We start from the raw sequence: 26,669 nt of genomic DNA, 5'->3' as shown, positions 1-26,669 counted from the left end.
TTTAACATTTTCGGAGTTTGAAGGAACTCTAGAAGTCTAACGGAGTCAAAATAATTATGAAAGTATATATACTTGTCCTTGCCCCGCTCCTTTTCGGCGAGGAACAAACCACTCTCTCCCCGAGAAAAAATCCTTCGTACTTTACTCGCAAAGTTACATCTTATCCTTGAAATTTGAAACTTTTTATAATCACGCTTAATTGATTTCATGGGACAAAATGTTTTGATGGAACTTCTACACTTGAAAAGATCATAAATTGGTGAGCTGATAACTCCTTGGTTCCGCCATACACCTGCTGAAAGCTTTTGTTTGAGCGTCAATTTAAGATCAAATTTTGAATACCTAATCTTTGTTGTTTTCTGGGTTTTTTAAGTTATCACTTACATGTAAAAAACTTAGTATTGAGTCGAATGCCAACTTGGATGTTGATGGTAACCTATAAAGAACTTGATGTTAACCCATAAAAGTTGATGCCAGGAAATGCAAGCAATCCACTTTTTTTGGAAATTAAGTGCTTTGTACCGCACACTAATTTGAATTTAATATGGTTCCCTCAGTAATAGTTTCAGTGGCGACAAGAAAAATCATAAATTGTGTCGTTGTGTCCATATCTTCAAAAAAATAAAAAGAACTAATGGCCCCACTAGTTAAACTAAGAAATTTCGGTTACTTTCTCAATTTATTTTCGTTTCCGCAATGATTCCACAAGAACCGTGTTTTGAGGGTTTTCCGGCTATGCTGTTTCTTCAGCCATAACTTCATTTAGAACGTTACTCAAAAACCGATCATCGTTGCCTTCTGAAATTATAACTTGGTCTTCTTCATCATCAGACTCTATATCCGTGTTTGATTCATTATCTATTGGAATTTCTTCTAAAATTTAAACAATTTTATCTTTCTTCAAAGATTTGCCGTAAATACGATCCATGATTTACTAAAAATTTTATATAATCGCATATATAAAAATCTGTATCACATGAGCCCACAGAGTCCAAAAAAAATCATTTTCTGAAATAATGCACACCTTAATCTATATACATATGTATGTATGTATGTACCAGACATGTGGAATACGAAATTAAAATTTATGAATTTTTTATATTTACCGCATTTAAGCCACAAAAAAGGGACTAAACTCATTGCTGTACAACCGCAGGCTAAAAGAGCAGACCAAATACAATTCTATGGAATACGTATGTCTCACACTATATGTGAGAAAGAGCTTAGCTTGAAAATTTGTAAATAACTAAATGAGAAAAATATTGATGTAAGCGCTTTTGGTTTAGAGTATGGAGTATTTTTGATGTGGATATAAAAATAGAAAATGAAAAAGTATGAAATATAGAAAAATATAAAAATAGGCACAGCATTTTTCATGTATTATATTGGCTTAAAATATTTCAATCGGATGAGGACCAAAACAATAGAATTGTGAATATTTAAGCTTCTCTGTTTCTACTCCTTTTCGACTTAAGATTTGAATAAAAGTTTGGTAATATAACGGCAGATTTGGGTTAATAATTGACAACCTGATTTATTGATCAACAAAAGTTATTTTCATTTAAGTGATGACAATGCTTATTACATCAAACTGCCGAATCCACTCAGAACATAGCGGATTAGTATTAGCATGAGCAACAAAAAGTCCAGAATTTCTCTTTTGTTTCAAGCAAAATTTCTAGCATTCAAAAAACCTAAGCAGCAACTTTTTCTGAAGTTTTCTATGTTCTGAACGCAAAAAATAATTAGAGATTAATTTGGGTTATTTTCTGTACCTTGTACCTGAAATGTGGCAACGTGGTAGAGTAAGTTAAGATTTTTACAAATCTATATACACGTTTTTAGACTTGTTAAGCATTGTTCCAGTTAATTTTAAACCTTGTAGCTACCTGAAACTTCACCTAATCAACAACCTTTTCTGAATGCAAAAAAGTCTAGAGATTGTTTTCGGTTATTTTCTGTACCTTGTAGCTACCTGACATGTGGCAACATCGCAGAGTAAATTAAGATTTTTAGAAATCTATGTCCTCGTTTTTTCATTTGTTAAACATTGATCCAATATAGTTTTTTTTCAATTTTCCAATTTGTCACGAAGGCTGATGTCACAAATAACATGTTTTCTTTGACAGCTGTCAATTTTATTAAATTCTATAGCTCTTAAAAGTACCCCTTTTATATATGCCAATGAGCTAAAATCATAAAATCGATTTTGTCTCACGCTTTTTAGGTTCTGTTCCGAAGATAAATGTCACAAGTAATGAATTTTCTGACGCTTTTTAGATTCGGTTCTGAAAATTAATGTCACAGATACATTTTCTTTGACAGTTGTCAATTTTACGAAACTTTATAGCACTAAAAAGTACACCTTTTATATATGTTATCTACCTAAATTCATAAAATCGATTATTTCCATGCCTTTTACCTTCTGTTCTCAAGATTAGTGTCATAAAAAACATGTTTTCTTTGACAGCTGTCAATGTTATGAAATTCTATAGCTCCTTAAAGTACACCCTTTATTTATGCTAACTAGCCAAGATCATAAAATCGTCTTTCTTTACCCATTTCAATTCTTTTTTCTTATAAACTTGAGTTTTCCAAACAGCCAGGCCTTCCAAACACAGCCAAAAATAACACCCTTTAAATGAACAGTAAAATCAAAGCACGTGTCCCGTAGCCGTGCAACATTAAGCATCAATCAGAAAATTTATTTTTATTACTGAAGACATTTTAAATGCTTTCGCCAGCTATATTCAAGTGCCACTTCTCATCACATCGTAATATTATTCTATGCACAGCTGACATTAGGATGTCACTCATACGCCACATAAATATATTTATCTACGGACTTTGATGTAAACAAGCACTTATTATTTACACACATCTACATATGTATTTATGTTTATAGCTAATTGTGTTGCTACGCATTTGTTTTGAGCATCAAAGCATGATAACCATATGCTATTCATGCGCCTAAAAGAACACTAAATAATGCAGCATGAGTTAGCGCTGTCAGTTATGTTCAAACAACACACGAAGAAATATTTTCTGGTATTTAGTATGCATGTACGCGCAGAGCAGGCGTATTTAAATACCGCTAGGCAACATATTGTTTCTGTTGTTCATTTTCTTTGCTTAATTTCTGTTCCTTTTTGTTTCACTTGTTTTTTTTTTTTGTTCTTTCAGAAAGTTTAAGCTGTTTACATGTGTAAGTGAGTGAATAGCAGATCAAAGCCATAGAAACTGAATATATATATTATTTATGCATAAGCGTAATAAAGAATTTATTTTGTCTAAATTTATGAGTATTTTATGAGTGAAACCCCAGAACGCACCATTTAGTATAAGGTTTTATATTTCGTTTCCTAAGTGTATTGTGGTGGTGCCTTTAAGCAGTAGTGAAATATTTAGTGAATAGAAAATTTTTTGGTTTAAGAATGTGATCTTTAACCCTGGAGTTATTTGTAGAAATTCACACAACTGAGGAACATTCTTTCACTGGCATTCTCTTGAGAGTGGCCACAAACGATTATTTTGCATATGATTGAAGAGGCTCGCGATTTCCGGTCTTTGACCAATTATCCTCTGTGTAGAACATCCATTTGAAGGTGAGCTAAAATGAAAAGGCGAACCATTTCCTCCACAGGGTTATGCACTGGGTTTGGGACCCGCCACGTAAAACACAGTACCGATGAAAACTAATCAACAACCTCGGATGAGAGACCCCCCCTTTGAAGACGACCATGGAAACGAAATAGGGACTGCGGTTGGAGAACATGCACCTGGAATGTCCGGTCCCTTAATTGGGAAGGTGCCGTTGCCTAGCTGGTTGATGCTCTCATTAGAGTGACAACTGAAATCACCGCCGTCCAAGAAATGCGATAGACGCGGCAAGAACTGAGGCGATTAGATCCTTGTGGCATTTACTACAGTGGCCATATAAAGAAGCGCTAGTTCGGTGTGGGATTCGTGGTAGGAGAGATATTCCGTCGCCGAGTACTGTCATTCACCCTGCCACGATCCGCATCAAAGCGAGGTTCTTCAACATATCACTGATTTGCGCCCACGCCCCGACGGAAGAGGAGGACGATGTGTTTTCGAAAGAAAGATTCTGCAGAAGATTTATGGTCCTTTGCGTATTAGCAACGGCGAAACAGTAGTCGATAATGCCGTTTCCACAAAAAGTTCACCAAAAACTTTGCTTGGTATAACCCCTTAATACAAAAGACTTTAACTACAATAACCACTAGCAACTTGAAATTGCTTTAGAAATAAAGTAGAGTATTTATTCATCACATTGGTAGTCACAGCCAACTCAAGTGCCAGTGAAATCCTAAAAAATATTACCAACATATAGCACACAAATAATTCCATAGAGAAATGTATTGTAATATTGCATACCTGCAGGCGCTAACGCTTTTACTAGTACAAGTATATTAACCACTTCCATTACCCAGCACCAACAAAAGGCTGTCACGCACATACTAGTAACTCTAGCGCCTATATGAATATGCACAAAGGCGTTAAAACGTAAATACGCCTAACGGTAGACTAGCAAAGCCAACTTAATTTTTAAACACATTGCCTTTGCCTTCGCCTATAGTGAAATAGGTTTTGCCAGTGCGTAGCAGTCAAGCGTCGAGCAAATGCTGCCAGCAGCTAAAATGCGTAGTGCAATTTTAGGCGCCCAAAAACTAAATCAGCTGTGCGTTCGTGACAAACAAAGCCGGCTTTGGCTCAAATAACCGCATGCATATCTACTCATTAAAGCTGAAATGAGTTTCAGTGAAAATCAAAACGCTGCAGTGCGCACGGCGTCGGGTGCCGAAGCTTAAATGAACACACAGGCACACACACAAACTAATAAGTACTACCTCCAGCGGAGTGAAATTTCCATAAAAAGCGAAATTTACAAATTCGACATGACGTTTGCTGGCAATTTCGCAACCAACCGAAAGTTGCATGCATACAAACGCACGCCTAAATATAGGCAACAAACACGCCGACATTATTTCATTTCATTTACAATGCGCCGTAGCCTGAAATTATGCAAATGTGTTTACTCGTATTTCTCTGGCGACAATTTCTTTCGCATGCATTCGAGCGCACACGTTGACGTTGGAGCGTTCTATACACCCCTCCGCTGTGTAGGTATGTATTTGTGTGTGTGTGTGTGTGTAAGCTGAGCCGAGCCGAGCGTGCGCAGCTGGCAAACGCCAGCGCTCGCAATCGCATTTCATGCAAATTAGCACTGCAATGCGATAGAAGATGCCAACAAAAACACAGCGAAACAAAAGTACAAAGCAAGCCAACAACAACAATGTTGCGCGCGTCGCCAACAAACTGTCAGCAGCATCGGCGGCAACAACAGTACCAAAAGATTGTTACTCAAATAAGCCATGCACAGCTAATTTCGCTACGCAGTTGACTGCGCCATTTGAATGCCAAAGCGGCCGCCTCCGCACGCGTCTTATGCTGACTGCTCGTTTCCTCTTCGTTACTCGATTTTGTGTTCTTTTTTCATTGTTTTTTTGTGCAGCGCAGCTTATTTTGCAAATCTGCATTTTTTTGTCTTCTATCTGCAGGCTTTTTGCCTCCGCCACGCTTGAGTTGCTCTGCCATTGCGCTCTTTTAACAACACACACACACATTCAACCGACGATTTTTCTTCCTTTGTCGTCATGAGCGTTTATCTATCGTTTCATGCCCACATTCACGTCCGTTGGGTCAACCGGCGGTGCGCAAATCTTTCGCGGCTAATAAGCGGCGCTTTTAATGGTGTTGGTGGCGCTAGCGGTGTAGTTTGTTGTTGCTGCTGGTGGTAGCGGCAGCTCTGGCGGCTGTTGACATTGATAAATGGCGTTGTCGAATGGGCGAACCTAGGCGATTTGCCGACGGATATTAGATGTAAGGGATATGCGCCCATTTTCAGTTGGCGAGCGTTAGTATTTCTAGAAATTGCTGTGCGCGCTCGTGGTTGTGGGAGTGTGTTGAGTGTAAGGAGTTAAATTTTATACATATATGTAATGGAAACTCAACAGCTTTAATTGACTATTTCGATGGGGTTTTCAAAGATAATAACAATGCTTTAAGGCAGATTTATTAATGAATTGCGATAAGAGAATATTTCAAGGATTTTTTAACCTCCATTCCATTCCCACATAAAAGAAAATAACAAAATTAGTGAAGTAGTGGTTGAAAAGGGGTCTCGTCAGGGGTTTCTTCAAGCCAGCAGCAACGCTTATTTGCTCTATATCATATTTTAAACTTAATGGCGAACTACTAGTAGGACACTACTCCAACTAAACGGTGGAGGGATGAAAGCAGTAGCATATGCTGACGATATTTGTTGGTTGATTTCCTTCAACAGTCGGTGATATTATGGAAAGAGCACTGGGTTGGAATCAGAAGAACTATGGACATAGTGATATTCTAAACCAACTCAGCGTAAACGTTAATAAATCAGACTATATTCTATACTGGATTTCAATATATACTTCCAGGTGAGGATACCCTCTAGATGAAATTGGAGAAGGGCATAATAGTGTAGGAAAATACCATCTCAGTCTATACTGACGCGAACAAATTGGACTGCGGAGTAGGCAGAGGAGCATATTCCAATGATCTCGACATTTCTCTTTCTATCCGTCTACCGAACTCTACTAACACCTTCCAAGCGGAAGTACTGGGCATAGAGAAGGCCTGTGAAGCTCTATTGTAGAAATATGAGAAGATACATTAAGCAGCAATATACACGGATAGCCAGGTGGCTCTCCTGGCCTTGTCGTCGCCCGTTACTAATTCCAGCATAGTCCTTAACTGCAAGAAAGCATTGAGCTCACTAGAAGACAAGCTCCACCTTGACTTGATCTGAGTTCCCGGCCATAGGAACATTTTCGGCAACAAAAAAGCAGACGAGTTAGCAAAGGCAGGAGCTTTCCTAAACGAATCCGAGGCAGAGCTAATACAAACCCCGCTAGGATCGAGCAGGAGAGAGATCAATATGCAATTTAAACAATTAGGAAATAACAGATGGAAAAATATAACAAAATGCCAAATAACTAAACAATTATGGTATATATATAACAAGAAAAGAACTAACGACTTATTAAATAGGTCCATTGTAGATCCAAAGGATCTACAGGCTAACAGCTACCACAACAGTGCACTGGCCATTTGGGGAACATTCGTCCAAAATGTGTATGCCCTACAACAACATCTGCCGAGGCTGCGAAATAGTAGGGAACAAGGAAACAATTTTCCACTTTCTCTGTGAATGCCCAGCCCTATCACAGATCCGACACAGAACACTTGGAATCTATCAAGCACCAAAAGCTTGAATGGATGTCTACCAAAAACATATCGGACGTTAGTAACGGGTGATTTTTGATGTAGGATTTTCATGCATTAGTATTTTTACAGATCACGTGTGATTTCGACATGGTGTCAAAGAGAAATGATGCTCAGTATGCTATTGACATTTCATCATGAAATAGACTTACTAACGAGCACGCTTTGCAAATCATGAATTTTATTACCAAAATCATGTTCGGTCCGAAATGTGTTTTCGGCTGACATTTTTGTTCACGATGATCTCATTTCTGGTTGAATGCTACGTAAATAAGCAAAATTGCGCATTTTGGGGTGAAGAGCAACCGAAGCCGTCAAGAACGGCCCCTCGGCATCCCGAAAAAAATGCACTGTTTGGTGGGTGGTTTGTACGCGTGGAAAGCATTGGACCGTATTTGTTCAAAGATGCTGTTGGACTCACGTACGGTGAATGGCGATCGGGGGGGCTATCGTTCGATGCTAACAAACTTTTTGTTGCCAAAAATGGAAGACCTTGAACTTGGTTTGACATGTGGTTTCAACAAGATGGCCTACATGCCACACAGCTCGCGAATTCATGGCATTTTGATGAAAACTTCGGACAACAATTCATCTCAAGAAAATGGAACCCGTAAGTTGGCCACCAAGATCATGCGATTTAATTAACCGCCTTTAGACATTTTTTGTGGGCTACGTCAATCTAAAGTCTAACGAATAAGCCCAGCAACTTATTCAGCTTTGGAGACAACAATTTCCGAGAAATTCGGGCTATTCCGGCCGAAATGCTCGAAAAAGTTGCCCAAAATTGGACTTTCCGAATGGACCACCTAAGACGCAGCCGCGGTCAACATTTAAATGAAATTATCTTCAAAAAGTAAATGTCATGAACCAATCTAACGTTTCAAATAAAGAACCGATGAGATTTTGCAAATTTTATGCGTTTTTTTTTTTTTTAAAAGTTATCAAGCTCTTAAAAAATCACCCTTTAGCTTCATCGAAACTACAAAGTGGTATGAAAGAGAAGGTGAAACGTGATAACAATAACAAAAAGGTCTACGACCAGGATATCAAAATGGCACAGCTAGTGATAATTGAGCGAGAAATAAAACAGGGCAGCACTCCTACCTACCTACCATACTATTTTTTGCTCATAATGGTATACATATATAGGACAGTCGAAAAAGTCTTTTCGTATTTTGTCAATAGATTTCGTCGCAGTCGTATATCTCCAGTGCTATCAATCACATTTTGTCATACCATATAAATGTAAATGTATGCAACAACATATCATATGTGTTGTACGTAAAAGTATATGCTGGTCTTGGAAATTTTTTGAGAAACTTTCTGTATCATCCCTCTTATTGAAGGTAGGTTATGTTGGGAGCAACTTGTGTTAGGCAGCGTGTGCCAAGTTGTGCTGACAGTGTGGGTGATGTTGTGTGTGTATCTGGCATACATGTTTGTATGTATACAAATTTTGGGGATTTTTGGTACTCTGTGTGTGTATTGTCTGTGCAGCTTTGAGTTAAGACTAATTTTCCTTCACATGCATATTTTCTCATGTGTGGATTTATTGTATACAACAACAATTTTGTTTTCAAAAATCCAAAAATGTAGACAATTGTTAACAGCAGCAACCTGGGATTGTTATATCGTCTTGCTGCTGGAATATGTTTACCTGGTAAAGCGATTTTTTCGAAATTTTTATTTCGCCGAATTTTTCTTAAATTTTTTTGTTTATTTTCTTTTAAATTAAAAAGTTTGTAAAGTTTTGTTGGTGTTCCAGATAAGTATTCATTTGTATGTATGAAACAGGCTTCTCGAGTAAGTGGAATATGCTTTGTATGTACAAGTCTTACTCACATCTGTTTACTTACACATATACAAAAAAAATATTTCCTGTTATTTATACCAAGCTGATAGCCTTTTCGAATTAAGTACACTGTATTGTGATTTCGTTTTCAGTTGTTTTGTTTTAGTTTAGCAATTTAGCCCACTTGCAATACTGGCGAGTGCTTGAAAAAACAATTTGTACGACTTTTTTTACAGTTTTGAATTTTTCAAAAATAGTAAAAATTGCAATTTGAGGATATGATGTGAAGCGTGGACTCTCAAAATATTTCAGTTAAATTGATCCGATAGAACCTGAGAAATGGTGGGTATCCTTTTGAAAGAGACAGTTTTGAGTTTTTTTAATTTTCAAGCATTTTTCCTTTTAGGCTGTACATTCTGTATGCTAATTAATGATCCAGACGTGCGACAAAGAAAATATGTAACATAAAATATCCCAAAATTAACTTTTGAAATCTGTTTCCCACTAAAAAAACAATGAGCAATCAGTCAATTTATTCGTGTATAAGTACATTATTTCATCTAAAATAAGTAAGGAAGGGCTAAGTTCGGGTGTCACCGAACATTATATACTCTCGCGGATAATAGTGATAAATCGAGATTCTTATCCGTCCATTTACATATTTTTTTTTTTGCTGTAAAATTAATTAGAATGAAAATTCTGAGAGATTTACCGAAATTTTCCGGTGAAATATTCGGTGTATGTTAGCACTGAGTTCTTTCGTGTTCGATATCAGGGACCTTGAAATATATAGTCCGCTCACGGCAATTTCTTCCACAAGGGTATCTCAGCGTCTCAAATACCGTATTTGTGTAAGTTTATTCCGCTATCAGCATGGTTCTTAATGTATATACTCGTATTAAGAGAGGAGACATCAGATGAATTCAAAATAGGTTATATTGAAGAAGGCGTGGTTTGTGGAATCGATTTCACCATATTGTCCGTACATGCCTCATAGTATTAAGAAAATATTAAATACCGAATTTCGTTGAATCGTTGAAGTGTTCCTGAGAATACGGTTTTTGTCCCATAAGGTGGGCGACGCACGCCCTTTTTTTTTTTTTTTTGTTTTTTTTTTTTCATTTTTTAAAAAGCCTGGGTGAGCTTCCTTCTGCCATTTCTTTCGTAAATTAGTGTTTATGACGTTTTTTTGTTAGTCGTTAACGCACTTTTAGTGATTTTCAACATACACCCTTTGTATGGGAAGATGGGCGTAGTTATTATTCCATTTCTTCCATTTTTAACTGTATATGGGAAATGCCCTGAAAAAACGACTCTGTCGAGTATGGTTGAATAGCTTAGTAGTTCCGAGATATGACAAAAAACTTAGTAGGGGGCGGGGCCACGCCACTTTTCAAACAATTACTTCCAAATATGCTCCTCCCTAATGTATCCTTTGGGCCAAATTTCACTTTAATATCTTTTTATGGCTTAGTTAAGACACTTTTAGGTTTTTGGTTTCGCCATTTTTGGGCGTGCAGGGGGCCGATTTTGCCATCTTCGAACTTAACCTCTTATGGGCCAAGAAATACGTGTACCAAGTTTCATCATGATATCTAAATTTTTTACTTCAAGCTATAGCTTGCACTGACGGACGGACCGACAGACATCCGGATTTCAACTCTTCTCGTCACCCTATCACCATTGGTATATACAACCCTATATCCGACCTCTTAGTTTAGGACTTACCACAACCGTTATGTGACAACTAGAATAGATCTCCTTAGTCAGCTTTGTTGCAGAGAGTAAAAATGCCGTTGTAACCGGAGGATAAGATAGAGAGCTCAACATAGCACGCTGCACAGTGATTCGCCTGGATCATTGTAGGCGGACAACGTCAATGTAAAACAAGCAAATAATTGACAGTACTCTGATTATAACAACCCTTGCTATTTCACAATTTTTAAGTAAGAGTTTGGTGCCAAATACTCTAATACGGTTAACTACAACAGTTTAATCGATGATACCTGTTATCATTTTTATGTTTTCAATTTAAATAAAAATACATTAAATAGTGATTTAACAAGTTTTGGAGAGGAAAACGACTGTTAGTGACAATGAATATAATTTTAGAAGGTATGTATGGATATTTTATGCAATTTAATACTGTTTGCGTTTAGTTAATAGTTGTACGGGTTTTTGAAAATTCATATAAATGTTTGTGTTCTTTTTATTTTTCAAGTTTTGAAACGTACGCACTTTTTTTATGCCACATATATCCAAGCTCAATGTTTGAATATTGTATAACGGCAACCTTAAGCTTACAATGACCTTTGATCGAGTACCATCTTTCCCCCATAATTTTTTTAATAGTTTTTTTTTTCAGATGATTTTGCATCTATTTCAAAAATGGGAGTTATTTGAAAGATGCGAAAATGTAACAAATAGAACGAATTCCCGATTAGTTAATTATGTTTGCACAAAATTTAGTGCTACATTAACGTCTGATACACAGAGAAGATAAAGTTAAAAATTTCGAGTGTTTCGTCAAAATTTTCGAAAAATTGACTGAAAAAATATGATGATTGAACGTTTTTTAAACAAAAATGGCAGTTGGTTCGAAGGAGCAGATTTTACAATTTTACCTACAATGGAACATCCCTGCCGCTTACCCTCATCACCTGGAAGCATCGACTGAAGGTAGACAAAAAAAAATTTTTGAAGAGTCGTCCTTTTAAACGAAAAACCAAGGTCGAAGACTTCCTAGAATCGCGAAGTGCCATCGAGTTGACAGGAGCCGCCGAAGTAGCAAATCGCTTTGAGGGTAATAGAAGCATAGCTACTTCGATTAAAGTTTGGAATCTACAGAAGAAAAAAAGAGTATGGTAATACCACTGCGAAGCAGGCAATTGGCAGTGATGAGGCATTAGCTTATTATGTGATGTCTAAGTGCACAAGTTACTCTGTAAACAGACGCGTAAATGGTCATTGAAGGCGGACATAAAGTGTTTTCTATCCTCTTTTAGTTACGTAATTCTAAAAATTTTGTGTACCCTGCAGATGAGCATATCTTGTAACAGAAACGCGCGCCGAAATATACTTCACGCTTTTGGATAAAACCGCTAAACGTTTAATGAAGCGCATGTGAAGTTTTTAAAGCAAATATATCTTCTAAGTCGTCATTTCACACTAATCCGCAAATGGGGATTTGACGGAAGCTCCGGCCATAGGCGCTTATAAACAGAAATTTGAGAACTGCGAGCTACTGATGAGTATATTTTGTTTTTTGACTATTTCCCAGTGAGAATTGAGTGACGAGCACAGACAAAATATTTTATGCAAAATCCGCGGCCTTCGTCCACACATCTATTGTCGGCCCAATTAAGCTTATTTTTTTATAAAGGAAACAACTGATTTTACTATATCAGAAACTAACAACACTTGTGATAATCGCGTTCTCAACATTTTGTAAAACGTAATATAGATTTACTACATATGCTTTTAATGACATCCGATCCGTAATCACTAACTCAGAGAGTTCTAGAAAGAAGACAGATAAATTCCGGAGGAGTTCTAAATTAATTGTCCCCCGCCTCAATACCATCCAAAGTACCACGTCAGGTAACATGTGACCATGACGAGAAAGATTATCTAGTATCTGATTCAGATAATCTCTCACAGTGATGATGAGTCTTCAATGAGTACTGATATAGTATATATATTAACACCTTTTGTTGTTGTGTGTTATTGTTATTTTTATATTACTGTTATTATTAAGGTCTGTTGGTAAAAATTTTCCCTTACTAACATCGCGTTTTTTCATAGTTGTAATGTAATGGACTTATGTATTAGTAAGTATTTTATACATCCAAGTAAATGTTTATTTATGTTTTTGAATTTCAAAAATAATTAAATATATTCTTACACAATTTTTTGTTTTCTATTCGTAAATCTAAAAAAAATATATTAATTTTTCAATGAAACTTAAAATCATTAATCAACACGACCAAAACAATTAAATTTCAAACTAAAATATTTTTGTCCCCCTAGCTTGTATTAAACGACACACTGTGCGCTGTTCAGGTAAAAAGAAATTTTTAATTTTTTTAATTTAATTTTTAATTTATAAAATTTTTAGTTTTTTTTTAATAAGATTTAATTTTTTTTATTAATTTTTTAATTTTTTTTATAAAATTTTTATTTTTTTAATTACGTTTTTAATTTATAAAATTTTTAGTTTTTTTTTCTAATAAAATTTAATTTTTTTTATAAAATATTTATTTTTTTTTTTTATAAAATTTTTAATTTTAAATTCTTTTAGTTAAATTTTTAATTCATAAAATTTTTATTTTTTTTTAATATAATTTTTAATTTTTTTTTAATATTTAATCTCATTATGAAATATTTTGTGAACTACAATATGTTTTATTAATAATAGGGACTTACTTGAATTTTGTGTTCTCAAAAGTCTTTCCTTTAACGCAAAGAAATAAGTTTCTGAAAAGAGTAAAAAAAAAATATGTTATAACATTATATGAAGATGGACCAAATAAAATGTTATTTCTATAAATATTTCTTTTTGTAATTTATAATTTTTTTTTCTAAAATACCGTGAAAAATTCATACAAAATAAGTGCTTTTATGATTTTTAGCTATTATTACTCTGTATTATTATGACGTAGTGAGAAGACTAACAGTATCGAAATAGAGCCAGAACTACTTTCCATATCGTCACCTATATTGCAAAATAACGTAACATAAGTTTACAGGCGTAGGAAAAGAAATACAATAGAAACCACTCATATTGAAACAAAATTTGAGTTTTGGTTATAAAATGGTTATATATTGGTTATATGTTGGTTATATATTGGTTATATCTGATAGTTTTTTTTTTATTTTTTTTTTTTTTTTTGTTTGTTTTTTTTGTGTTTTTTTTGGTCTAAGCTGAGCATTTTAAAAAGCATAAAATCGGGCCAATACTTCTCATAGCCAACATAGTATACATATACATATACTAAAACCAACATGTATGCCAAAAATAACGTTTTCCATATCTATTTTGTTTATACCGTATACATATATCGATCAATATGTTAAGTTAACACACATGAATTCCATAAACTGTATTTTCAAACAACCGGTTGACTGCCCTCGAGATATCTTAATGAAATAGGGAAACCATTAGTAGTAATGTCATGTCGTAATGTCAAAATGTCGATTAAAATCCAGTCCGTAGTGCCCATATACCTAATGTTAGAACTAACCGGTTGGCTTTATGTAGTATACAAGTAGTTATATCGCTGAATTTGTGTGATTTCTTAACAGAACTAAGTGTGCATATGATATTGGAATATTACAGTTTAATACCCAAACTATGTTCATAGATTACCCCAGCCCCGGTATACCGTACTTTCAGAGAGTTTCTTAGAAAAATTTAAAAATTAAAAAAGAAGAAATTTTTTTATTATGGTAATATGCTTCACAGTTGCATAAAAAAATAAAAAAAAAAAAAAAATTGCTGCCGTTTCTAACTTATAACCGCTTCTTTAATAGCTGAAAAAAATGTACTCGCTAAATTTACTGCTGAAGGCCGCGCTTAGTTCGAATAGTCAACTACTGTCTGCAAATTAAATCCATTAATTGCTTGCGCTCGCCAACTCAATTAACGATTTAATTGAAATTTTGAAACTTAACAAGGCACGTGCATAAAACGAAGCCACATAAAGCTGACGAATGTCATAAATAAATGAAAAGAAAATGCGCCAAATAAAGTAAACATAAAAGCAGAGAAAAATGAAATAAAAATGTTTGCGAAACTTAGATGGGTTTTCGAGCAGAGAAGTATGCGCAGTGGTACGAAAGAATTTTTAATCAGTACAGAGTTCAGTTCAGAAGAGAATCAGAGTTTAAAAAACTGCAGATTCAATAATTTTCGTACAGCAAATGCAACTGAGTGTCATTTTTTCAAAATTCATTCTTCAATTCGGATGTAAAATATGACAAGACAAAATATTTTGGAAAAAAATGGCTTTTTAAAGAATTGTTATATGTTTTCGACAGTATTCACATTTTTAAATTTTTCGTAATGAAGTGAAAAAGTCGATTACTTCTCATTACACTAATATCTTACACTCCAACAATGCGTACATATTTATATACATTTAAACAGGTATAAAAAACTACTTTCAGCTTCATAGCACTTAATCACTCTGCTCCGAAATACCGATTTCGCCCTCTCACTCAATCAAAGTGACCACAAAATTAAGTTTCTCCACACACACACATTAGCAAATGAGTGCAAATATATGTATATGTGTGCTCACACGTGCTCAAATAAAACTGAATTCTTGCATGTAATTCCAAATTCAAGCAGGATATTTACTAGCGGAATAATGCTCATTTAAACCAAATTTTACATTTGCTGTGTGACTATGTGTGTGTCTGTTTACTTGCGGTGCGGTGCACCATTCCAAGCTCACCACAAAAGTATGCTACATTTCGCATAAACCGCAAACCGCAATGGGTAATACATTATTTGTGTATACAAATTTAAAATTACATATTCTACAGTTCGAGATTTTTCAAGCGATAGCTCAATATGAATACATGTTTCAGCATAAGGGTGGTACATAAGTTTAGAAGGTTCTAGACTGGGAAGCAAATGCTGCCGAAATAAAATATATCCTAAAGCTATATTATACTAGTGTAGTCAAAAGTATCAAAATTGTAGCATACCTTTAGGATATTGAAAAAACACTATTTGGATAAGAGCCCACCTCGTAGGAAATGAAAATAAAAACATTATTTTTTCTTCATATTTTAATAAATATATTTATTTATTACTTACATTTTTTTTATTTAAAAAAAATAGTTACTTAATTTTCTTATATTTTTTGCAAAATTTTGAAAAATATATGTTTTGAAATTTTTTTTTAAATTTTTTAGAAATATTTTTTGGAAAATAAAAAATTTTGGAAATTGTTAAATTTTTTAAATTGTTTTTAATTTTTGAAATACAATTTATTAAAAATTTTCTTTCTTTTGAAAAAAGGGTTATTTTTTTTTATTTTTTTGGAAAATATTTGCAAAAAATGTATTTAGAAATTTTTTCAATTTTTTAATTTTTGAGAAAAATGTATTTTGAAATTTTTTCAATTTATGAAATAAAAATTATTTTGAGTTTATTTACATTTTTCTTTCTTTTCAGAAAAAAATTGGTATAGTTTTTTATAATTTTTTTGGAAAATTATGGGAAAAAAATTTTGAAATTTTAAATTAATTTTTTTTACATCAATTACTAGAACTTTTATATCATAAATGTTTTATATACATACATATATGTATATATTGTCAGCATGCGTACTCTTAATAGCACTCATTCATATGCCCAGCTCATATTATTTTCCATTGAATGATTTATCAGTACTTTATTTTATAGAGGAAACAAAAACTTATGTTCTTAATTTCCCTGAAGTGCCTCCACCACACTTCTTCTGCTCACCACATGGTACGTAACCGTTTAAACTACACTTTCCGTACTCATTGCGCTGCCAAAAATTCCTTCACCCAGCCTTTACTGGCTCTTTATGCTGCGGAATATTAACTACTTCCGTCATACGCTCGAGCGCCTAAAAGCCTACTCCATTTAACCACGCATTTCTTATGCATGTAAATGGTCAGCACGCTTGACAAGCCTGCGTTGTAGGTAATAACAACAGTAAACATTTAAAAGCAAAAACATCAAATACTAAATATTAGCAACAAAAACTACAACACAATGCTGATGAAAATACTAGCAACAACAGCTGCCAGCGTTGACATTTGCCAAAAGAAATGTGCAGTAACCTTCCGCCACCGGGTTACCAACTAAATGACATTACTTTTTATGCACAGCCACTTTGTTGTTGTTCTTGTTTATCTTTGTCGTTATTGCTATTGTTTGTGCGTGGCAGTGCAGACAATTTGTTACCAGCACGCACTGGCACTCATTGTTTAGGATTGTCAGTGCTGACTAAAAAGCTGCAGAGAGCCGTTTTAAAGGTCATTCGGAAGCAGTAAAGAATTTCAACTCACCACACTCAAAGCTTAATAACATAGAATGTGGATGCTTCATATACATGCATGTGTGTATTTGAAAGTATGTGTATTTTTTTTGTTTGTTGTGTATTTTGAAATTAACTGTACCACTTTTGGCCCTTAGTTAGATTTTTTGTTGTACTTTGCCTCAGCTTTACATTGATGAAGATAGTGAAGGTCACTCTCCGAAGCGTTTGCCAACTGTTTTCTGTGAAATTTCGCGTTAAATACATTCAAATATAAGGTTAGTTAATATATTTATAGACCAAAATGTAAGTAATAATACTCTTTACTACTTTAATATGATGAAAACCATAGGCACAAGTCATGGATGTTTACAGTAAACCTGCTCCAACTGAGCGACTGTCGAACATGGAAAAAACACTGCCCAGAGCCACCAAAGCACTCATGATATACAGGCACCTAGTCGGCAGATCCTGGGGCTGTGAGTCAGGTCCAATCAGGTGGCTATATCATAATCGAAAGGGCTATTGTCACTTATGGAGCGGTTGCTTGGGCATCGAAAGCAAAACGATTTTCGGTAAGCCTTCAGCTATCGAAGCTACAAAGACTCGACGACGTCTAAGATTCAGGAGAAATGCGCATTTGCCCCACCACAGAACTTGAAGTCATGCTAGAGCTACCCCCCTCCCCCCCTATATTTAGTGAACAAACAGAAAAGGATTTTGTCAAAGAGAATATAATGACAATCTACAAATGAAGGCCTTAAAGGAAGACACACACTATTCAGTGGTACACTGATGGCTCGAAAATCCCGGAGGAGTGGAGAGAGAACTGTACTGGCAACAGGTAACAGAAATTCCCCACGTCTGGTTACTATTGGGAGGTTACACGCTAGCTAGGCTTAAAGATATGATCACTCACGCCGAGGCAAATTCCGTCTGTTCGAGCCCTATACAAAGCACGAGACTCAGGAAGCACTTGTCGGTTTTGCGAAAGGAAGAGGAAACTCCAGATAGATTGCATCACCTCAGTCGGGCCCAGCAATCCCCTGGCATTATTTAGAGTGCTGGACCTTTGTGACCATATGTGATATAGGAGAGGACACAATAGACTATATGTCACAGTGCAAAATACATAATTATTTTATTTCTTTCCTTTCTTCTACCAACAACTTATTAAAATATTTATATATAAATTATTAAAATACAAGTAGAGCATAAGACTGCTGAATGACTTGAACTTACAACTAGACTATTTACAAATCAGCGGCTGGGAAGTTTTTATTTGACTCACATATTACCAAAACCTCGATAACAAAACCAGATAATCAAGATGGTCAAAGATCTGTCTCAGTTTTGAAATGACGTTGTAAGAATTGAAAGCTCCTTTATTCAATCACCTTTACCTACCTAAGGGAAATCTCTATAGACTACTCTCAAAACCCAACTTCTGACAACTATATCGTAATAATCTCACCGACAGAGAGTAACTACTTGCTCGCTTTTTTTGAGCTAATGTTACTATACTTGTAGTGACATCTACATCTTTCTCAAAGGATAACAGAAAGTAGAATCCAAGAACTGTTACACAATACAGACAGTCTTAAAACCGGTCTTCGATGGTCAATTGGTTGATTTAGAGGTAATATGTAGTATAGTATGGAATATTGTGGGGTCTCTGTTTTGTGAATTGGGCAGAGTACACTTAAATTCCAATCAGCGGACATGCTTTCGTCCGACCATTTTCTACAAAGCCATCCATCAGCCCTCGTCGCTTTGCTGTTCTTCGGGCAACGTAACGTCCGCTTCATCGTCATCAATTGGGGAATGGAGCTCGCCATCACTTAGTGTTATGCTTTCACTACAGTTCAGCAGTCTGGGGAAGTGTTCCTTTCATTATTTCAGCTTGCTTTGAGAATCAGTCACTAGATCATCTCTGGGGGTTCTACAAGATTCTGTTACTACTATAATATTTTAGGGAAACTAAGTGGTTTATTTACTTGACCACCATATATTTAATCCTTTCATTTAACCATATATAATGTTCAGTTGCACCCGATATACTCTTAATTTTCCCATATTCTTGTTTTAAAAATAGAAAAATTAAAAATATATTAAATTTTATAATGAGAGAACGACTAAAATCCATCAAATATAGTGCAATGCGAGTAAAAAACATATTATCTAGAACAGGCAAAGCCATAGAAAGAGAGAGAAAAACAAATCCACACAGTCAACTGAGCCACTTAACGCACAAAACCATATTGTAATAAGCCTGTTGAGTGATGAAAGACAAAGAGAGTTATTCGCAAAGCAATGCGTAATTATAAGAGCAAACAAGCGCAGCTTGAACTCTTAACCATAAAGTACAACAAAAACTTTACCAAGCACACAAGCAGCTTTAACAATTTGTGCAAATATGCGCTTTAGTGTGTGAGTGTCGCAGCATAAGGTCGACCATATGGCAGCGTTTACGAGCCGAGAGAAATTCCTGTTTGCTGCACGTGTTTCCACGCGTTTGCTCCACTCCGCCGCTGCGTGTGCGCGTAAGTTGACCACAAGTATCCTTAACAATTAATATTGATATAAATCTCAATGTATGCGCTTCGGATTTCGCACAATGCATGTAAATGCACTTTTTTATTGTTGTCTGCCCACTTTCAGTCTGCTTCGGCGTTATGTCATTTATGGTTTATGGCCTCGCGCCGCCCATCCGCCCATACACTTTAAGCAGTTTTTCCAGCGCATTTGTCATGAGCGTTGACAGCGAGGAGACAGCAAAAAGTATTGGCCTTTTCCAAGCCAGTGAGCTCGAGCTCATGAGACTGTGGAGTGGTGAAGAATTGAATTTTTTCACAAAAATACATATATATTTACACACAGATATGCATAAAGCGCATATTTACATATGTATAATTGAATGCATATGTTGATGTGTATGTATGAATTTATTTATGGCTTGACTTCTGTGACTGTTATGGCGGCGCACAGTGGGTTATTGATATACTAATTTAAAGCCAAAACCACCACGCTACTTCCCGCAGAGCCCTACCGCGTGAGCAGGTTAAAGTGAACTTCAGAATATCCTGCTCCCCAACGTACCAAAATGAAGTCTGCGTTCAGACCTCGCAACACAATCATCTGCATACATCCCACAATGCCTCCGTTCTATCAGAAAGATGTCAGAACGTAGTCAGATGCCCATCCCCGTAAGCAGAAAACGCAGACTCGGACAGAATCAGAAGTCTGTGTTTCCTTACAAACGTAACATCACATCGTCCATCAGTCTGGGTAATCTCTATAGCCCCGAGATCTCTAATGTCCGAACATATCGGGCATTCCGCGATATCTTGAACTCAATCATCTAAATACACCCCACGCAGACACTCGAATTTTAAATAGATCCTCTGATGCAAGAACGTAGTCAGAGACCCTTCGCCGTAAGCGTCAGACTCGGACAGAATCATAATGTCTTGATATTCCCTTAACATCACCTCCATCAGCCCAGCTAATCCCCATAGCTCCGACTTCTAGTTGTTGACCAACGCCCACTAAACTCAACTGAAGTCCAGAGAGTCAACGACAAAAAACAAGAGAATCACGAAGATCAGCTCGTTTCCCATCATATTTAGTCTCAAGAAGAGGAACTCATAGAGTTTCCAATCGAAAACAACTTAAACATAAAGAGAAGACTCTATGCCTTTTTATACCACTTTCGAATTTGGTCTTAATGGGTGTTCAATAATCAATTTATTTTTAGTATTTTTAGAAAGGATTTTAGGTTAAGTTGTTAAATTAAAACTTTAAAGAATATATGACAGACTTTTTTTTAGATTGCACCACTGTGCGGTGGTTTCCTTCGACCACTTCCAACTGCGTCTTTCAACATCGTTAACGGTTTTCACACACGCACACATGCTTCCAAGTGCTAATAAACACCCACACTGGCCGACATGTGGTTAACCTCAATACTGCACATTTTTTACGTATTTCTTTTTTGCACCACTCTTCGCCTTACACTTTTAATATTCGCCTGCTTCTTTGGCTCACAACTTATGGCGGACATGAGCTGTCACATGTGGTCAAGTCAACGGGGGCGATGCAATTGCAAATAACCGGAAAACAATTTGAATTGATGAGGCAACAGCGATAATAGCGGCAAAGGCATTTTTCCACAGAACTCAGTAAGCCATGCGTTCGTAAGTAAGAAGCATGTGACAAACGAGCGACTGTAGAGTCAAGAGTTTCAGCCATTGTTGTGGGTTTTCAGTACTTTTAGCGCATATCACTTCCAACCCGTTTTTTATGCCACCCACTTCCTTTCGTTTACACTTGCGCCACGCGACAGACATTGTCGATTTATTGGCATCATAAAACATGGCTGACATGTCTCATATTTCTGTCGAACGACTGTCCACAGTATTAGCATATTATTGCCTGTTTGCTGCATACTTTTGTGCGCTACAAGTACGGCATTTATGGTGAAAAAGATTATTTCGCATTTTACATTTTACGTTTTTGATTTTTCACAGCGTTTTTATGCTCCATTTCATGGAATTTGATTACAACATCACTTGATGCCTTCTATTCACACTAATTTCGTATAGTGAATGGCCACAAAGTAACCGGATTTATAGCCACTACTCTAAAATTGTTATGTGCACTTTTTTATAGTGTTGAATTTATGTGTCTACATTATGAAACTACAATAAAAATCTTTCGAGTATTGTGTGTACTTTAAGCCACTGTGTTCGGTGGTATCTAATTTTAGCGCTTTCAGTCTGTCTGCGCGCATAGATGTATGCTTCTTTCAATGAATTGCTTTCGAAGCAGTCAAAATATAATCGCAAATGTGTTGCATATATTGCAGCGCTACAATTATCGTTGCATGTAAAGAAATTAATACGAATTATGAGACCTACGCTCCATAAACGCGCCATATTATAATTGCTTAGCTCGTAAGCGTCTAATTCATTCACACGCATGAATGGGCGACATCGATTTTCTGCCTATTTGCGTTTGGTCTTACATTTATCATATTCGCATGCAATCATTTTCCAAGATTATATTAGGATAGTAAGTGAGGCATATTAAGAGACTAATAACCCTTACACGTCTTTGAAATGAGCCAAAAATATAATACTGACTTTTTTTCTTAGATCATTATTTTTTCTGCAAGCTGGAAGAAAACTTAACGACTGAACCAACTGCCACCTGTTAAATTGGAATGGTGGACTAAAAACAGAGACCGACTCAGAGAAAAATAGAGCACATCGATGTCAATAATGTTATCTCTACCTCAAAGAACTGGCCATCTTAGAAATGTAAGGTAGAATGTGGACAGGAAATCTCACAGCAAAGGAAGAAGATGCAGATGTATGATCGGAGCCGCAGTCTGAAATTCGCCCACTCCTTGATTTCATTACAAAATACTTGGACTACCAGGATACCGATCCCTGTTTGTCGGGTTTCTGCTCACATACCTTCTAGGAGACATGTAAACTAAGGATTAGTAGAAGAAGAGGGGCTTTTTTACGAACAGATTAAGGGTTGCGGGGATTGTTAGGAATACGCTATCGGTATTGTCCTTGAGCTCGCCGACTTTGCGCTCAAGTATAGCAAAGAGACGTCGAGATTATCGAACTATTACACGATCAGACTAGTTTCGGTCACAGATGTATTGCAGGAAAATGCAAGGCGGATGGGTTTGGGCAGGTAATTCAGGCTCAACAACTGCGGAACGGGAACAAGTAAGAGCTCCATTAGCTTTTTGTAGTTTACTACTGAATTATTGAGCCTCAGACCAACGCACAAAGCGTTGGTCAAAGAGTAAGAGCCAGCCATCTAACTTAACGTGAGTCGGGCTCGATATTGACTTGAGAATTTTCGATTGGACATAGTATTTCCGATATTAAAACCCTTAAAAACTATTATTTTGTTTCCTTTTACCATTTTTAAAGATTTCAACCAAGTTAAATTAAGTTCAGTTAAGTTAAATTTCGCAAAAGTTAAGTTACGTTAAGTTAAATGAAGTTAAGTTTAGATAATCTAAATTAAGTTAAGTAAAGCTACGTTGAGTTAAGTTAAGTTGAGTTAGGCTAAATTACCTGAAAATTAAGTAAAGTTTAGCTAAGTTAAATTAAGTTAATTGAAACATAAAGTTGAGTTAAGTTACGTTAAGTTAAGTTAAGTTGAGTTAAGTTGCGTTAAGTTACGTTGAGTTAAATTAAGTTGAGTTAAGTTAAGTTAAGTTGAGTTAAGTTAGGTAAAGTTAAGTTAAGTTAAGTTAAGTTAAGTTAAGTTAAGTTAAATTAAGTTAAGTTAAGTTACGTAAAGTTAAATTAAGTTAAGTTAAGTTAAGTTAAGTTAAGTTAAGTTAAGTTAAGTTAAGTCAAGTAAAGTAAAGTTAAGTTAAGTTAAGTTAAGAAATGACGAGGAAATATCGTTTTTTTCGTAAATTGTTTAAATAAAAACTTTGATTACTAAAACTCACCTTAACTTTACCGCTTCAAAAACAGCATGGCGATTATTAAATCGTATTCACACTTATTTTCAACGATTTGCACCACTTATGCCTAGCAACTACTTCCTTCAAAGCTATAATTATATTATATCTTAGATGCTAATTAAAAGCATACATTTAGGCGCATGAGCTTATACGCAACAATTATGTGGCGATCACAAAGTCAAATTTAACACCTGGAAATTAAGTCAATTTAATATGGTGCTATGACACCTAGCCAACCATGCAATGCCAACAATAACAATAAAGTGTGCCAGAATTAGGACAGCAATTACCTGTACAACGCATAGAAGCGCACACAATTTAGCATTGTGATTAAACCCATACATTGACAAGTGCGTTTGCAAATTTCAGCTTAAGTGTCGACTTTGTTGTTAATGTGTGTGTGTGTGTGCGAACACATCATTTGCACACCGCAAATGTCAACTGCGACCGCCAATGCAACTGCCTTCTAATGACAATTGCAGCGCCAATTTATCGCCAACCAAACTTGACTCAGCGAAATCAAATATGCAGGCGAACCAGCTTTTGTATGCATGTGTATGTGTGTGTGTGTGTGTGCGAGAGTGGCACGACATGGCAAATGAAGTGTCTGTGTATGCGTGCGCGCGATATGGCGTGCAGTTTTCTGTGGCAACGCGTTGTTGTTGTTTTTGGCGCATAGCGTGTCAACGTTGATCCCACTTGCCACAGCGCAGCGCCCCAACGACCACTCTTACCGGCGTACACGGTGTATTACAAAGTGCTGCGCGTTGCCAATTTACACTTCATAGCCAACAAGTTAGCACGCTGTGCTTCAACTGTCAAAGTAACAAGCTGCTAGCACTGAACTTCCCAATTTGCGTTGCCACACCGACAGCACAGACACACACGCACACCCTTTTCGATATTATATGAGTGCATGTGGTGTCCCAAGCGTATATTGCAACGATTTCCTAAAATTTCATGCATTTTAACCTTCACCGTTTTTGCATTTTTTATCAACGAACCAACAAACCAGCATTTGTGCTATTCTTGCCCGAGCCACATTTGTGTACCTATCAATCGATTTATTTCCATTCGCCTTCGCACACAAAATGTTCGATTGGCGATGCTCCAACACAACGACAGCTTTCAGCAGCTGCTTTTGATGACTTTTTTGGTAATGCCAAACTTTTGCTTGCATACTTTTTGGCGCGCATAGCAATATCTAATAGTTGTGCCAACGTGAGTGTTTGTTGAGTGCGAGGGAAGGGTGACAGTAAGTAGAAAAAATAAAAAATGAAGTGATTTAAAAGTTTTACATTGTCAAACAAATTTTGTAAGTAACAAGCAAAATATTTCTACAAATCTAATATAAAGTCATTTTATTGCTTGCTCGATAAGATAAATATTTAAATAGTGTAACGGAACTACGAAGTTTAGTCTTCGGTGTAATTTAAAGTTTTCAAGAAAATTTGCTGTAAATAATGGCGAATAGTTTTGGAATGTAATAATAGCAAGCACTCGTTATAATAAGCCATACTAATGAAGGGATTCGCTCAGTAGTAGAATGTAGGCGCGAGCCTCACTATATGAGGATATTACGCTTGTACGAAATGAACTTAGGCAAATGCCAATTCAATTAATAGTAGTAAACCAACAATGAAGTTATTGCATCAAGAAAATTCTAATTCCGCTTGATTAAAGAGTTTAGTTAAGCTAACAATCAACGTTAATACCTGGAAATTAAGTCAAGTTTAGCTAAGTTAAATTAAGTTAGTTAAGATGAGTTAGTTAAAATAAGTTGCGTTATATTAAGTTAAGCTACGTTAAGTTAAGTTAAGTTAAGTTAAGTTAAGTTAAGTTAAGTTAAGTTAAGCTACGTTAAGTTAAGTTAAGTTAAGTTAAGTTAAGTTAAGTTAAGTTAAGTTAAGTTAGTTAAGTCAATTAAGTTAAGAAGGGCCTCCAAAGGTCTTTGGCGCTGAGAAAGATTTTTCTGCTTAAAATTATTTTTAAAATTTTATTCAAAACCAAGAAACAATTGTAACAGTAAATGAATATGAGTAAAGGGCATGGACTAGAAAAATTGTGATTTTTTGAAAATATTTAATTTTTGAAAAAAATTTTGTTTAAAAAAAATTTGAATTTTGAAAAAAATTTAGATTTTGCAAAAATTTTATTTTTTTGAAAAAACTGAATTTTGAAAAAATTTGAATCTGGAAAAAAATTGAATTTTTAATTTTTGAAAAACAGTTTAGAACATTTCAAACTAAAACGTCGTTTTAATTTTTGAAAAAAAAATATGAATTATTGAAAAAAAACTTGTTTTTGAAAAAATTTTATATTTTTATTAAAAAAAATGTGCTTTCCAAAAAAAAAAATTTAATTTTTGAAAAAAAAATTTAAATATTAATTAAAAAAAAGAATTAAATCTAATTTTTGAGAAAATGTTTACTTTCCAAAACAAAAAGTCGTTATTTTAGGGACAAAAATCAGTTTTCATAGTGCCACAAGAACCGAACTAGAATCAAAGATTTTATTTCTCGCATCATTAGCAGGCAAATATGTATATCTATGAACGTTGCGTGAAAATTTTAAATCGATTGGTACAGCCGTTTCGGCGAAATTTTCTCTTTTAACCCGGAAATAATTACTCGCGAAAAACGCGTTGAAAGTTGTTATAGCCAACTACACTAAGTTAAAAAATTCTTTAAAAACGCTTATATCTTCAAAACTATTTGCCTGATTTACATAAAGAATTAAAAAAAAAATTTTCAAATATATGTACATTAAATATAACCAATCAGGTTGTTGAAATTTACAAGTTGATATAGTTCATTAATGAACGAAAAGGCCCACAGCTTACTTCAGATACATTGTGTTCCACTTGTTCAGAGTACGAAAAAATCTGACATTTACCTCTGAAGCAAAGTGTTGCACTTGTTTCGTGTATTACTTTTCAATGTAGAAAAAGAACTTGGCATTCACAAACGAAAAAAAATCGGCGGTTCAAATCTGAAACAAAGTA

At 35.4% G+C, this 26,669-nt stretch overlaps 1 protein-coding gene across 1 annotated transcript in view; it reads right to left on the bottom strand.

The window, feature by feature from the left end:
* LOC105225341 (uncharacterized) overlaps window positions 1–13,617 on the bottom strand; it is a 93,779-nt gene extending 80,162 nt beyond the window's left edge. The window contains exon 1 of the mRNA XM_049446759.1: window positions 13,565–13,617. The gene's annotated coding sequence lies outside the window, so the exon portion shown is untranslated. The remainder of the gene's footprint in view (window positions 1–13,564) is intronic.
* Between the last annotated feature and the right edge of the window lie 13,052 nt (window positions 13,618–26,669).

This window comes from Bactrocera dorsalis, chromosome 1 (assembly GCF_023373825.1).
Source record: "Bactrocera dorsalis isolate Fly_Bdor chromosome 1, ASM2337382v1, whole genome shotgun sequence".
NCBI classification, from domain to species: domain Eukaryota; kingdom Metazoa; phylum Arthropoda; class Insecta; order Diptera; family Tephritidae; genus Bactrocera; species Bactrocera dorsalis.
The sequence above is the reverse complement of the archived record's forward strand: the minus strand, read 5'-3'. Positions and strand labels throughout refer to the sequence as shown.